This window comes from Pleurodeles waltl, chromosome 12, assembly GCF_031143425.1.
Source record: "Pleurodeles waltl isolate 20211129_DDA chromosome 12, aPleWal1.hap1.20221129, whole genome shotgun sequence".
Classification (NCBI taxonomy): Eukaryota; Metazoa; Chordata; class Amphibia; order Caudata; family Salamandridae; genus Pleurodeles; species Pleurodeles waltl.
Window position 1 is genome coordinate 599,130,053 of NC_090451.1, and position 13,217 is coordinate 599,143,269.

Here is a 13,217-nt window from a genome sequence, read left to right on the forward strand (position 1 = left end):
TCCAATATTGCAAATTGTCAATGTTTTAGTGAATGTTTGTCAATGTCTAAAGGACCTCTATTTCCTCCTTTTAATTTGTTTTTTTAAATGCTGCTCAAGACTGGCGGGGTTGGAATTATGGTTTTATTAGATTTTAAATAAATCCGTTTCTGTGTGGCACTATTTAATTAGTTTATTTAGAAAATTGAGCCTTAAATGAGTCATGGGACTTCTGGAAAGATTCTTCATCAGAATACGTCTGTTTAAAGCGTTTTCCCAACTCCATAACTTTGATAAGTCAATCATGTTAACACATTGCTCTCGTATTTTCACACCTTGCTATAACATTAGTCTAACCAAAATACCTATATACATTTAATTTGTGATCTAAACAATGTAACAACGTAAAAGTATCCATTGGTTCCTTGTGTTTATGACCATTTCTCTGCAGCTTGCCTTTCTCAATTTGACAAGCAGTTTATTCCATTTAAACAAATACTCAAAGCCCGAAAACCCTTCCAAAATCTAATAGGAGTTTTCCACAGCATTTTCGTGTAAAAGAAGCGTTTCATTTTTCGTAGATCCCTAGAATCTAGTGGGCTTGCAACACTAGTTGTGCCACCCACTTAAGTATCCTTTTAAGCATGTCTCAGGCCAGTTATTGTACCCTCTGTGTACAGTTTTAAACAGCGATTTCGGTCTAGCAAATTAAACCTTTTGTCGGACCCACACATCCCTTTATACTGCATATAAGTCATCGCTAGAGTAGCCCCTAAACAGCCGATAGGTAGGTCTAGGTGGAATTCTCAAAGTTCTGCTATGTGGAACTCTGCGAATTGACCAAAATGTTCACCACGCTACACGGAGTTCTGCAAGCGGCGGAGTGTTGAATTGTAATTTTAAACCTTATTTAGTGGCACAGTCAGATTTCAAATCACAATTCTAAAAATGACACGTTGAGAAAGTTGGCATTTTCTTGAACTAACCATTTGGTTCCTGCAGGATGTTTCTGGGTCACACTACTAGGTGAAGTTGGCAGTTGACCTTTGTGTATTCCTCCCAGACAGTATCAACAAGGAGTGTCTGAGTGATGGCAGAATGGGCTATTCCTGACTTAATAGGGGAGCGGGCTGTCCCCACCACACTTGTGTAGTGATGCCCTCTTGAACACATGTTGGTTCCCAACTTTGCCTTTGTTTTATATTTTACATTTAGCACGTTTTAGCATTGTTTTTAGCACAGCTTTCAAAAGTGACATCTTACACACTTTACTTGCATGATATTATTCTAGGACTATATTGTACTAGTTGCTTGTTTTAGATAGCCTTTTCTCAACATATATTCTGTACATTCTGTTCACCGCTAGGAACACAATACACAATATCCTAGTGCTTGCGTTGCCCTTCAGGAGACAGCTTCTAACATCTAGACATAACATTAACTCAGATCTGTGCTTCTGCCACAGTGGCTTTTTATTATGTAAGTGGTGCATTGATCCAGAAGGGGCAGAGGGGCACTCTAACTGCGACCATCCCGGGACGAATGCTGTATTCGACATGCAGCTCTGCTGGAGCTAATCTACCAGGTTCCCGAGAGGAGTGCCATCCACACTACAGGCTGACGTAGGTTCCAGGTATGGGACTAAGGGTAATCCCTTAGATTGGGCAAAGGCAGAGGGTACACCAGGTATGCTCTCAAAATAGTTTTAGGATTAGGTAGGGGCACCTAGGGATCATTTATAATGGTTGGCTTATTCATCCTCTTTAGCATGTTCATAATGCTAATTACTGTGCTTTGTTTTATCTACCTAATTATAGTAAATCATTCTCTATATGCAAGATTATTATTGTTTCAATAAATATATTGAAAATGTATCTTGTATCTCTCTTGTGTTTAACCTGGGCATGCATGAGGTTTCTGTTGGTGCGGACGGACTTAGGGCCAGATTACGACTTTGGTGGTTAATGCACCACCATGGTGGCGGCAGCAGTCCGACCACCCTATTATGATGCTGGCCGGCCCATGGAGGAAGAACCCCTGCGGTCCTGCCAGTACCTCCAGGCAACGCTGACCACCTCGGTTGGCGAGGCAGGTCAAACAGGCCGGAGAAGCCATTGTTTCAGCCAGGCACATTATGATTTTGCAGACCGCCAACTTGACCGTGGCAGTCCGACCACCATGTCCTAACTGGCGGAAATGGAAAGCATAAAGGAAGCAACTTGCCTTCAAGCAGTGCCACACGTCCTGTGCTGCCATGGAGCCTATCACACATGTCCTGGTGCTGCTGCTGCTTCTCATTGATGGAGCCCAAAATACACGCCGCCGTAGACGCAACCGATTGCAAGAACATACACCTACCTGTGTCATGAAGGTCAACAATAGCATGTTGCACCGTCATCCACATGATATGGGGCTCACACAATGGGCACCAAGTACACGTCATTGTGTCCCAGGTCAGAGTCATTCTCAAAGAATGACACATTCACAGCCATTAAACAGCCCCCTTTATGCAGGTCTCTGATCCTGCACTGCCACACTGCCACACTCCACAAAAACACATGTCTGCTCCTCTCTGGCACAGGGACTGTGAAGTCTACAGAACATTGGGTCACACAATACCAACACCACAGCAACATCATATGTAATGCTGACTCACACACTGACATTGTACACATGCCAGGGACTGTTGTCAAATTGAAAACACAAGTATGGATGTGTCATGAAAACACAGATATCCTTCCTATGAAACAGCCCTGCAATGGACCCACACATCATCCACCTTGCAACACAATGGAATGCCAATGGGATGCACAATATTTTGAGAGATAAATAAAAAAGCTCACAATGCAAACAATGCCTGCACAATAGCAATGGAGCACTCATGGAAGGATGCTGCCCTTGGGCACATTACACTTTGCACATGCCCCCAAAACAACATTTGCACAGGAACTGGCCCTTCATGTATCTCAGGGACAAATAATAGTAGAGCCAAGTGAAGTGCCTATCTGCAAAATGTGTAAGTGCAAGTCAAGAAAGCACATTCAACAGCATGAGCATACATCTGGATGAAGTAGCTGCAAGGCACACACATCAAAATGGGCACATGCTCAGTCAAATGCAAAGGAAGCTAGCATAATTGTGCACCTTCCATGTGTGGACAAACTAAACTCTAGCTTTCGCACATCACAAATGTACAATCCATATCAGGGGGACAAGTCAAACACTAGACATGCTGACAATGGCCAGCACAAGATGAAATACTTACTATAGCAAACAGAACCCAATACAGTGACACCCCAATTGGATTAACAAACAAATATCCAAACAGTGCACATCCTCCTTTGTCTTGGGTGACACCAGCACTGCCCACAACATCAGATGTTGCAAACAACAGCAAATGAGTCAGCAATCAGGGTCAAACACAAACGACTGTACATATACAACACAAGTTACTGTCAGGAGATTACCCATTAAATCAAACTTCCACAGGAGCAGATGCCTTTTACCCAACTCCCTCCAACAGATGCATGCTCATCTTTACTGATTATATGAACCCTGCATCCGCTAGGGGGAAAGGAGAATGGGAATAGAAAAAAACAGACCGCCTCCAGATCCAGGTCCAACCTGTGTTTCCCACTTGAAGATAGGATATTCAATGTGTGCTTCTGTATTCTGCAAATCTTATTGAGATTTCTATAAAGGAAGGACCTGCAGTCGAGTAATAACAGCATAGATAAGTACATTCCAGCTGCACATCCAACTGTTCAGCCATTTAAATTCACCCAATTCTATTGTTCTCCTAACCTGGATCTTTTGAGAGACTAGCCTCTCTCTAAGAGAACAATGTTAACTTAATATATTATTTTCACCAGGAGTCAGAGGTATCCAAGGTTCTCTGGAGAACAGTTCAAAGGTTCACAAGTATACAATCTACTAATGTCTTTTACAGGAAACAAAAACTCCTTCTCAAGGTTGTTTTCTCAATCACAGTCTCTAGGAATTAGTCTGAGCACTGATGTTTGTCTCTAAGACTGCCAAGTCTGCAAGGCAAAGACTTTTTGAATATAGGTGTACATATATATATTGGCAAGTCTGAAAATCATACAAAAGGATTCCTTACTGCAGTTGCTTGAAGTTCTGTTAAGCCAAAACTAATTCTCCTCAGAAAGCCGCTAGCCAGTTGTTGGAAGAAGGACGAAATTCAGCTTCTCCAGAAGGGAAAAAGTAGCTGGTGTGCACACAAGAAAAAGAATAAATTGCTCAAAACTGGAAGAATTCTATATGAAATGAAGCGCCTCAGGAACACTGCTCATTCTCCTCAGGATGACAGTTGAAGTGCACAGCTCCCAGAGAGAAACAGCTGGAGGGAAGCTTCAGCGCAACACTAGTGTAGAAACACTAGAGCGCTGACCTCGCAAAGATTTGCGGCCACCATCTTGAGTGGCAGTTAAACCTGACGAAGCTAGTTCTAAGAACAGCCTCCGCAAAAGCCACCAGAAGTGAGGATGCCACGGCAATCAACGTGGGTACAAGAAAAGGGGGAATCGTTTTTGCTGAGGGAAGAACTTAACAACACTGGCAATAGTTTTCCTGACAGTTACTCAGGAACAACATAAAGGTAGGAAAGTAAATGAGGACAAATGTGTACCCAACAAAACAAGAACTTGGGTTTATTAAAAAAACAATTGCTTAAGAGCAAAGGCCGTTGGCCAGTCCACAATGGTTCATGCACATTACTGGGCTCAAACTTGACTCCAGTCACTGCCAGGGAACCTTCATAGGAAGGGGCATCAAGTGGGCAGGCAGGTAGCGTCCTTGGGTAGGGTGGGGTCGGATTTGGGATTGGTGGGTTTGCCTTTGGGTCTGGGAGGGGGTCCTTTTTCTTTGGAGGGATGGGCTTCTTCTTGGGGATACGGGTGCTTGTAGGGGGGCAGCTGTCACAGGGGAGGACTTGGATGTGGAAGAGGTAGGTTGGGAAGTAAGTGGGGGGCTCTAGGTTTTGGGAGGGTGTTTGGAGTTAACAGGGGAAAGGGCAAGGAAAGGAAACTTTCCTTGGGAAAACGGGGAGGGTCAGCAGAAAGGGTTGGGGATTTGGAGGTTGAGGGAGTAGTGGGCATGTCTGTGGGTGTAGATCCCTTGGATGTGTGAGGTATGCTTGAGTTTGGATGGTGTCTGTTGTTTATGTGAGTGTTTGTTTTTGCATGTCTTTTGGGGCTGGGAGGTGGACGTGTTGGGTGATGTAGGAGTGGTGGATGTGTGAGTGTTGTGGTGGTGTCTGTCGGTATGGTGGATGTGTCTTTGGGTTGGTGTCTGTGGGTATGGTTGGTGTGGTAGATGTGTTGGGGTGGTGTCTGCAGGTGTGGTGGATGTGTCTGTGAGTGTTGTGCTGTGTCTGGGGGTATGCTCTGTGTTTGTGGGTCAGCAGGGGTATGAAATTTAATAAAATATTGACTTGTCCATGGGACAGGTTGCTTCTTAAATCTACTTGTCCTGTAAAAATATCTGCTTGTCCCTTTGGTGTAATGTAGTGTGGCGACAAATTATGGCAGCAATCTCAGTATGTAAGTGCTCTGATAACAGCCTCTCTGATTATGCCAGGGCTACTACTATAGTAGGGCTTGAATACTTGCAGTTTCAATCCCTACTATAGCAATTTCCTAATTTTGCCACCTTTGCTCAGACCTACATACTGGGGCAGGAGGCAGTGAGCAGTGGTTCCAGGGCTGGAATGCCTTTGAGTCTGCAAGCATATTAACTTGCATGTTTTAATTATTTTCATCAGCTCTTCTCTAATCTTTTCCAATAATAATAAAGGTTTGAAATTTACTCCTGACAGTGGCAGCAGTAGAAGTTCTTACAGGGTTGGGGGAAAAAGTGGTTGGAGAAAAAGTGAATGTGTAAACGTGCGACAGATTTTCACATGAGCAAATCTACACATGCATATTTGCTCGTGCTAAAGTACAGTTCACAAATATTTTCTAGGAGTACAATTTCCTGGCCTACTTCTGTACGTTCTTGTGAATTCATGAAAGGCACTAATTCAAAGACATATGCCATGGATACACTTTTGTGACTTTCTTTAAGAATTGGTTCCCTAATTAGGTCTGCCATTAACAAAGCCATTATGTTTTTATTAAACTTCTATTTCTCTCTCAATCTATCTCCTGGCTTTACTGTGAGTGATCATTCTGCTCTTCCACAAAGAGCATATTGGCACACAAAGTAGTTTTGTTCAGTGCCAGAAATTACTGTGGCAATCAGTGGCGTAACGAAACTGGAGGCCCCCCCTACAAAGAACATGGAGGGCCCCCTCCTCTAGATTCACTCAGGGCAGGTGCTGTGCTGAGGAGGTCCCCTGGGGGGGGGGGGGGGGGGGAGGGGCTGTGGGGCCTTTGTTACGCCACTGGTGGTAATATGTGCCTTTTGAGACCCAAAAATTTTGTTTTGTTTTTTTTAACTTTTTGCCAATGTTTGTTACAAGGCTGAGGGCCTGGCAGCTCCAATAACAATAAAGTGTTAAAAAACCCATGTCAAAACAAGACACACATTGACGAAACCAAAAGACTCACAATTTTTTTTCCGATTGGTTGGCTTTGCCAGTGCTTGTTTATTTTCATGCTTCCCATAATCTTGTTGAAAATGGTTACACTGGTTTTCCACTAGGAGCATTTTTTGGAAATACTAGCATGTATCAACACATTTTACTAAATGACGCTTCAACAAAATCGCACATAAAAGTTCGTAGTGGCGAAAAAAAAAAATCCTACTTGCATTTTTTTCTGAACATTTTATGTTGATAGGAAATAATCATCACTCTTGCTTACAAGCTTCTGCAAACATTTGCATCTAATCAGAGAGCATTATACTTAGCCTCATATTAAACTTTCCAAACATGTGTACACTGTATATATATTTTTTTTACTGGAAACTCTGTCAGTATTGCAGTGTGACCTTAATAACCTAATAAATGCTTGTTATTAATGAACCACTCTACTAATGAAGGCTTTTCATTAATGAACCATAAATACAAGTTCGAACAGCATTAACATATGGACACATATTACCTCAACTGTATACAATTCCCTTCTCTGTAAACTGGCAGCCAAAGGGTTTGTGCTGCAGGGGGTTGGGCCTACATGTCCCAAGAACAAAATAAACATGAAAACTTGTTGCCCTTGACCCCAAACAATATGTCCTGGGTGTCGGGTGATAGGAATTCCACATCCCTGGTCAGTCGGGGTGGTAGGAGTTTGTGTTGAAGTGGTGGCTGATGTGGTGTCTGTAGGTGAATGTTGAGTGCCTGCTTGCCGTATGTCTTGTGGTGTTTGTGTTGATGTGTGTTGCTTGTATGTGTTGAAGTGGGTGCGTGCAGGTGTGTGCTTGGGATAGCTATGGGGTGAGGTAATTAGGAATGGAAAGGGGGATGTGGAGGAGGAGGTGGTGGGGGGGAGGAATGTGTGGGGTGGATGGCAGCCGTATGTGAGGAGGCCAGCCAGAGCATGAAAAGATCTCTGTAGGCCAGATATGTCACTATGAATGCCTTCTAGGAAACCATTAGTCTGTTGAAGTTGGCTGGCCAACCCCTGGATGGCATTCACAATGCCAGTCTGCCCCACAGAGATACACCTCAGGAGGTCAATAGCCTCCACACTCAGGGCAGCAGGGGCAACAGGCTCTGGGTCTGAGGTGGCTGGGGCCTCTTGGGTGAGTGGGCATGGCCAACTGGGTGGGGCGCAACAGGGAGGGTGCCGATAGAACTGGGGGCGTCAGACAACAGTGGCATAGGTCCTGATGGGTACACCACCACTGGAGAGTGGCCACTGGATGTAGAATCCAATGATAAAGAGGTTGATCCTGTGTCCTCCGTGGCACTCCCCACACTCCCCGGGCCACTTGGTCCCTCCATGTCAGTGGTATCATGACTGGAGGTACCATGGCCAGATGCTTCCCCACTTGGTTGTGCTTTGTCTCCTTCTCTTGTCTGGGATGATGCTGCAAATACAAAGAGGAATAGGGTCACCACATGTTTCTATTCACACTTGAACAGCAACTGTGATTAGAAAACATTACCATGATGTCAAGTAGGCCCCAGCAACAAACTACATTAAAGTGTCTCCTACATGTACAATACCATATGCATGCATGCCACCTGGACTGTCAACAGTTTCCCACAGGAAAATCAGGATCTCAGACAACTTCAATTGCATGGTTGAGGTTGTGCAGTCACAGTAACTATTGAACAAGTAGAAGACCATATCACCTTCAATGCCTTGCCTCATGGAGCATACCTCAGTTACCTGTTGTCATACAAAAATAGGCCAATGCCAAGTTCATTCACACAGAACCCACACAAGGTCATGCACACGTCTATTTGTCAAATACACATAACACAACAATAAGAAATGATCCTCAATAATGTTGCTGTGTTGCTGACAGCAGTACAGTACCCTGAAGAAGGTGACATGGAAATACTCATGTCACACTGGAAACATATCAACAATACACACTTCATCATGTGTAATTTGTCCTAATGGAGTCTTGGAGGTAGTACTAATGTTGCTCAGATATACTACCTATTTGGCATGGAAATGTACACTGTCGACAAAATGTACAATTTGTTAGGGAGATATGTCTTTAAAATCCACAACACAATGAATTAGCAATCACCAGGGAAATCACCACTACTGTATGGCACCCCTTACAATGTCGTATTCTGATTGCATCAGTAAAAGCCATTAATCGTTTGTATGTTGGAGAGGCCCCGAGATTTGCAAGTACTTGTATAATGCTCACAACATGTTGCCCAATGGGAAGCTACATCATTGTCACCATTTTGGTCCTGCAAACCCAGATGTCCACGGATGAATGGTTGCAGACAACCACATGTGATTCCAACATAACTGCAAGTCACTTCATGATGCATGCCAACAGTCAGATAACAAACCTTCCCCCTTACACATGTGTAGTGCACTTTTCCACATGATGCCACATGAATGGCGTGAAAATGCACATTGTGTGTCAAAACTCTAGTTTTACCTGTCATGTCCCTCATTGCTACTGTAGTTACACATGCTAAATGACATGCAATGACGGGTGAGAGCATGTGTGAGTCAACAATCAATGGTGACACGCTCCTGTCTGTGGCACCACATGAAATGTAGCACCATTGCATAAGTCCAAGTCCAACCACAGGTTGGCATGCACATATATGTGAGGGAATACAGAAATCATCCCATGAACACAGGTAGACCATCCATGAAGCAGCAGTGTACACATCTTGACAAAAGAGAAAGGGACACATGCTAACATGTAGGCACAAGGAATGTTGGCAACAGTGATGGCACCTAAAACATGTCAAAGGACATTCCCCAATTACCAAAGGGAAGTTTTGATCTGTAGCTGCACACATAAACAACAATGTATAGTCTTTCACATGTTTGATGGCCACCTTCACATGACAGACAGTAGTGAGGCACCAGCATTCGTCACACACTGAAGACAAGTGGCCTCTGGGGGGCAGATGCCAATTTACTCACTTGACCAGACACATGCCCGAGGACAGTGGTCCATCACTTTTTTCTTTGCCCTGTATTACTGAGAAGTAGTGGTATGTTACATAGAATGCACACCCACTACAACCACAAACATCAGTTGATTGATCATTGTACACAGCCATGTGTTGTACCCGTAGAGCTGCATTTTTGTAGATTGTACCCAGTTGCGTCCTACATCCCTGGATGAATAGGCAAGGCACATCAGTATGCACCACATTACATATGTACACAAACAGTTAGTCATCTAGTGTGTCACACTTGGCCCATCCCCAATCGTCAGGGGGAGATGGCAGAACATATCACATTAACTTGGCTATATGGCAGGCAGAAATATGCCCTGTCCTCACCCCCTCGTGGCTGCTGTGCTCCCCTCAAACACCCATCAAAGTCTGGAACGCCACCGCCAGAATGCGGGCCATTAGGTGAGGGTGATGGTGTGATAGGCACCCTGCCCACTTTGGAAGGACAGCCCCAGCTGGACCTCTGCGATCTTCAGGGCCTAGCTCTCAGGTCCTCCCACCTCTTGCGACAGTGAGTGCTCCACTTGCTATGGACCCCGAGGGTCCGCACCTCCTGGACGATGGCTCTCCAAATCTCCTTCTTCTGATGGTTGTTGACCTGTATGGATGCAAGAGACGAATAGAAAGGTTGCAAAGTTTTTGCCCAAATGGTTGTGTCGCACACGTCATAAACACTAAGCCTAAAATGTCTAACTAGTTAACACCCCACTAATGTAAATCACACAGGCTGATGAGTACTGGGACATGACTGCACACTTTTGGAGTCATCTGCTGACTAACCCACTACCCTGCTCATGGCCTACAATAACTAAGCAAGTCTAGTGACATCAGGTAGCCCATGCTACAGCAACATGTATTTTGATGTGAGCTACAATGAAACACTACATACAAATGTGGCTTATAACAATAATAATAATAATAATACTAATAATAATAATAAAAATAGATTGATTTCTAAAGCACATGGTTACTCCAAGCGAAGTGTCCCAGCACTTCTAACAGGTAAACCCCTTGGGCCTGACTGGACAAACACATTTACACTCAACAGGATTGACTCACTGCATACAGTCGCTACAGGCAACTACCGTAGTACAGACTTCACCCTTACACATGAGTGACAATGAAAGGGCTGGCATGGTGGGTATGGCAAGTGTCTTCGCTGTGCATGTGGGGACATGTGGCCTTCCAAATCCAGACTACTGTCACTTTTGGGTGGGTTTTCGTTGTATGCACCTGTACAACAGAACACTCCTTTGGACATGTTTCTAAACTACGGAGATGGCATTCCAACACACACAGCTATGTATTGTACAATTTCTGCTATGTAACCAAGCTACGGAGTCACATGTCATGGCCTCCTAGGTTTCTACACACTGCCATTTCAGCAATAAGCCTGTACAGGACATATATGACTTCTGTGTAGGGGACAACAGAGCTGTGGCAGTAAGGGACCTGTCACGAGTCAAAGACACACATTGACAGTGATGCACAATGCACATATGGGCTAGTTCAGGGATTTACCTCAGGACCCATTCCTAATCTAGTCAGTGGTCGGCGGCATGCAGGGCAAGTTTTGCCAGTAGAGCCTCATATAGGCCACATGACAGGATCTGCAGGTGTACAGGGAGTGAGCACAGTGCCACAGTTGCATAGCCACAGTGACACTCCTCCAGCCTGGATATGTCCCATACTGGGAGATACATTTGACATGTCCATGTCTCTGCCGACTGAGCATACAGAACCTACATCACACTCACATTTCCATCACTTCCGTGCATGAGAGTATGTCATGTGGCCATCTGCTGTGTGGCTTGTGTGGCAACCTGAAGGGCACAGTAAGTCATAATATGCCTTCCAGACAACAATTTAGCAAGGCCTGTTGTGGAATGAAAGATCTGTGGCACAATACACATTGTTTACAAGATCCCAAAATGACTCAGACAAGATACATACGCAGCTCATGCTGTCATGGACTTACATGTTGTCAAACATATACAACCATCATAAACAAATAAAGGTAATTGTATGGCAGTAGTCTCCTTGCCTAGCAATGTACATCCAACACAAGGATGATCTAGGACCCCAAATCATCACACAACACAGTGTGAATGAACACAACATATAGGCCCTCATTCTGACCTTGGCGGGCGGCGGAGGCCGCCCGCCAAAGTCCCGCCGTCAGGTTACCGTTCCGCGGTCGAAAGACCGCGGCGGTAATTCTGACTTTCCCGCTGGGCTGGCGGGCGGTCGCCTTCAGACCGCCAGCCAGCCCAGCGGGAAAGAGGCTTCCACGATGAAGCCGGCTCGGAATCGAGCCGGCGGAGTGGAAGCTGTGCGACGGGTGCAGTTGCACCCGTCGCGTATTTCACTGTCTGCCCAGCAGACAGTGAAATACATGTAGGGGCCCTCTTACGGGGGCCCCTGCAATGCCCATGCCAGTGGCATGGGCACTGCAGGGGCCCCCAGGGGCCCCGCGACCCCCCCCTACCGCCATCCGGATCTCGGCGGTCCGACCGCCGGGATCTGGATGGCGGTAGGGGGGGTCGGAATCCCCGCGGCGGTGCAGCAAGCTGCGCCGCCGCGGAGGATTCAATGGGGCCGCGGTACACTGGCGGGACCCCGCCAGTGGTGCCGGTCCGACCGCAGCTTTACCGCCGCGGTCGGAATCCCCATTGGAGCACCGCCGGCCTGTCGGCGGTGCTCCCGCGGTCCTCCGCCCTGGCGGTCAAAGACCGCCAGGGTCAGAATGACCACCATAGTACTTGTAACCAATACCTGCACTATGTACATCCCATTGATACCACACAGACTGCAACAGCAGCCACACTATAAGTCTAACTGGCCCACAGGGGCACATTGTAGCCTGAGAGGAGGCAAAGGATGGTGTGCAGTGTCAGTTTTGCCAATTAGAGACTTACCTGCTCCTCTGGTGAGTCATAGAGCTGTCCATACAGGGTAAGGACCTCGCTCACAAGCCTCTCCAACTCTTCTATAGAGAAGGCAGGGGCCCTTTCACCTGCTGGCTGTGGCGTGATTGCTCCCAGAGGCGGCACACAGCAGATGAAGTGGTGGAGGTGTTGCTGGCAGCAGTGTCAGGAGTGAAGTGAATGTACACATACACCACGTACGTGGTCCTCAACGCCAACGGACACAGCCATTAGGCTGTGACTGCCACAGGCAACATTAGCCTATGGCTGTATCCGCCATGCTTGAAACCCCCTACCGCGCGGATAACTTCTGCCTGCAGCCGTGGGCTGTTCTTGGTGTCCAGTGGAGTAGGTCAGGCATCGGCCGTTTTGGCAGCTTGAAATACTGTATATGGCCCTGTAAAATGCGTCACAACAGCAATAAAAGTTTAACAACATCACAAACATCATCAATCTGTCTTGTTGTGTAGGTCCAGCCACACAACCACCAGTTTAGTGTGTTGCAGGGCACAGGCGGCATATGACGGCAGTGCACGGGCCACCACCCCTGACGGTATTTATGGCTGTTGGAAAATACCGTCACATTTAGAGGGGTAGTTTTCTAGCAGATAGAAGGGTGTTGCCCGGATTTATGTTGTGGACACGTGTTGGCAACCATAGGGGTCACGTTTGACCCCTGTGTAGTTGTCAGCTGTGATCTGTACTGGGTGTTATGTCTATCCAGTCAGAAATGCTTT

The 13,217-nt window shown here is 45.9% G+C and overlaps 1 protein-coding gene across 2 annotated transcripts in view; it reads left to right on the forward strand.

Annotated features, from left to right (window-relative positions):
- Positions 1 to 13,217, forward strand: part of NR1I3 (nuclear receptor subfamily 1 group I member 3) — a 493,273-nt gene that overhangs the window by 296,282 nt on the left and 183,774 nt on the right. The window lies entirely within an intron of this gene.